This window comes from Vollenhovia emeryi, unplaced genomic scaffold (assembly GCF_000949405.1).
Source record: "Vollenhovia emeryi isolate VEMERY1.0 unplaced genomic scaffold, V.emery_V1.0 DF940690.1, whole genome shotgun sequence".
Classification (NCBI taxonomy): Eukaryota; Metazoa; Arthropoda; class Insecta; order Hymenoptera; family Formicidae; genus Vollenhovia; species Vollenhovia emeryi.
In genome coordinates, this window is record NW_011965676.1 from 3817 (window position 1) to 7606 (window position 3790).

Consider the following 3790-nt stretch of genomic DNA (forward strand, 5'->3'; position numbering starts at 1 on the left):
CCCACCCTGTATATGATGCTTCGCGCAGTAGGCTCGAAATAAATGCCGTGAGATCGATGAATGTTGAAAAATTTGACGATCTACCGCTAGCTGTGAACATCTATATTCCGGAATTGAAATTGTATCTTTTCGATGTTTTGATGTTGTCGTATCAAGAAACAGGTACGCCAAATTTTGGATGTATGCGAATCATTTCCGGAATATCGGTAACGATTGGTGAAGAAAAGATGCTCGAGCGTTTTTTATCCAATCATTCCGTAAAGAGTGATAAAAACACTTCGTTTTTACGCGATGCCGTTATCGCTACTAGAGATTTGGGATCTATGCATTTGTCTAATGATAATATACCGACTTTGCTTCGATGGCTACTCGATGAAGATCTTCTTTTATTCAGAGACAAGCATGCAATTTACATCGGGCTTATTGCAAAAAACGGTCTCAGGTCCTAGGATCATTGCGCCTGTTTCTTTTGTTGCGCGAAAGAAACGATGTATTCGATCTCTAGGACCTTAAACCAAGCGAGGTACATATTTAACTGTATTCAAATAAGCTGTAATATGAATAAATGTTATTATGTCTGTACGACAGAGCGATTTAAATTTTTTAATAGACCCATCCTACTTTCGTACAGATGGTCCTAATCGGCGGTATTTTCTGACAGAGATACTCACGAATAGTTCGACCGATATTGAAACATGGCACCAGCGTTATCCGTTGCTGTCTCGAGCGTGTATAAAAGATCACTTAACCCAGCAAACACCAAGGTAACAGTTTCATAACGTCAATATTAATGTAATATAACACATACCTGTTATATTACATTTGCATTGATGTTATGTAATTGTTACTTTGGTGTTTGCTGGGTAAACGTGATTTGGGGGACCAAACCTATCATGCAATTTTATCGTGTATGCATACGATATTTATACGAACGGATTTCAACCAAACTCGAGGCACTTGCAAGCAAAGGCGCAAATTCCTTCGATAAATTTGCCAACACACCGTGTAAGACGATCGTACACTATTTGTATCCCCTTGATGCTCGCACGACTTTCAAAAGCGTTCGGCTCGCCGTTAGCGTCGACAAGGGCCTTTTCTTTGCTAGGAATGTCTATGTTTCGCAGGAGAAACAAGGAGCCTTGGGCTTCGGCGCAAAATTGCTGAGAAATTACAGCGATCTTGTGCCACTGGAAATCTCCATGAGTACGGATGGTCAATTTCAGGTCATTATGGAGCGATCGAAGATTTTGACAAACATATCGCCTGATATGCTGCTCGCGAAACATGGGAGTTATCATATACCTAAGGAAATATTTGAACATCGAACGTATCTTTTCGAACTTTCGTCAAGTGCCTCAATAGTATATCTAGAATATGAACTCACGACAACGTTTTTGAACGATTGTTCGTTTAAAAGGCGTGCACATTTGTTTGAGCTTATATTTTTGGCTTATCCGCACACAAAATTGACAATAACATATCCGCAAATGAACAAAATATCAGTTCGTTTAAGCGGTCGTCTGGCGCGTATGCAGGACGATGTTGGGCCTCTTATACAGAATCTAGAAAGGATAATAAAAAAATTTCAAAAGGAAGATACAGCTCACGAAGGCACTTTGTTTGCGAATGAATTTATCTATCATAAACGCCGTAATCGTAGTGTTCTAAGACAACGCGAAATGCGTTTACTCTTGTACAGTTTGGCATTTAACATCGAGGATCCGATAATTTTGAAGAAGTTGAGAGAGTCTCGTCTGCCGGAAATATTTCCTACCTTGGACATACCATTTTTGCGTAGTTTAAGAAAAAATATTAATTTCGAAAAATGTTTCAAACAACGTATCGACGCCGAGGCCGGAATAGCCTGTACGTACTCGCGATATCCGATGCTCGTTCGCGAACGCGTGCATAACGATCTCGTCGTGAATACTTGCCAAGCTGTTGCAAGAGAATGCATTTCATTGGGGCGCCGTTATTCGTTTTTTAAGGAATCTATCGCAGTAGCCGGCACTGCTTTCGCGATCGATTCCTTTGGAATTATTCCACGTATACTTGGAGTCAAAACAGTCTACAGTATCGACACCGCGTTGTCATTGTTACCACGATTATGCTATGCCATACGCGTAAAGGAATACAACGCATTAATTTTGATACTCAGATGGAATAACGATGCTATATTGCTTGATACGGTAGCGACAGCTCACGAATCCAACGCGTTCATCGTGGCATCCGCGTCGTATGATTGGCTTTTTAATTTCGAATAACACTGTTCAAAATACAATTCGATGTTCCTCACAGGATTCCAAGACCATTCACCCGTGCTCGGACCTTGCATTCGAGCATGTTCGTTTGTGTCAAAAGAGTATCCTCGTGCCGAAAAATTTGGACAATCGATTATCTTTCACCGCGGGAATCAAACTCGTACTTCTTGACGTACCATTGACCAGTAAATTTTACGGTATGTGCGTGGTTTATTCTACGAAGAACTCTTCCGGAACGAGACTTATAGGAGACGAAACTCTTGGCCGATACTTCACCAAGGTGTACAAGGAGGATAAGCTTCGTGCTATCCTGATAGATCCGAGCAATGTCCGCCAAGCAAATACGGTACTCGAAACGTATCCTTACTACGATAAACGATGCGTTCCAGTGTACGATTGTACATCCGACAGGGAATACGATACCTGGCGGTGGACATTAACGACGTTGGATCTCGACGTGACGAACGCTCTGAAAATTGTGATACACGCATCCGATGTTGTACAGAATCGCGAGTTACAAAAGATATTAGGTCCACACAATTTCGCGCGACCCATCTGGCGTGGTCGAATAAGCGATATTCTCGATATGGAATCGCAGATCGAGATACAATATATAAGCAATCTAAATACGTTCATAAATCTCTATTATCTTTCTGGGCTGATTTGTGAAAATAAAATCCCCCATTTGGAAGATGTCTCGTACAAACATAGACGCAAAGTGTGGACAAATTGCTGCGAGACCGTAGCCAAAAACAATTATGCGCAATATCGCGCGCGAACGCGAGATCGTCCCAAATCATTCGACAATTATATTCGCGACGTATTGGCCAACGACGATGGATGGTTTGCCATAATGGATTCCAGAGTTCGTCGGGAGATCGTTCGTTATAGCGTTCCGAGCCACGACGATCGAGAGGCAGCATGTACAACGACGCCAAATGACGATCTGTTGAACTCCATCAACATCTTGTCGTACGCAACGCGAAATCGACAGATCGAGCCACATTCGTGTAGAAAAAAAGATAGCTTTGTTCCCGAGAGCCTAACCGGCGACACCGAGGTGAATGAAGCAGAGGAGGAGCTCGAGGGTTCGAAGATGTTTCACGAGGAGGACGATGATGAGAGCGAGGACGACGACTACGGTGCGCCAGTCAGCAAAAATATGTCAACAGACGTCGTACATCCAGATGTACTCGAGCGTATAAATAACTAAAAAACTTACCTTTTTAAAAAAAGGTAAAAAAAAGCGCCAAGTATAAGCTCCAACGACCGAATATATTTTGTTACTCTATCTTTTTTGCATCTCTACAAAAATATCCTCACTACAAAGCTATCTTCTCTACAAAAGTAATGATGTCATCAAATAGCGCCAATTAAACTAAATAGTTTTAAACGTGGTGGGGCGATGATTGGAGTGGGGGCATGCCCGCCGGCTGGGCGCCCGCAGACGCCCGTTGCCCGTGGTTTAGACAATTTGCATCTCTACAAAAATATCTTCACTACAAAACTATCTTCTCTACAAAAGTAAT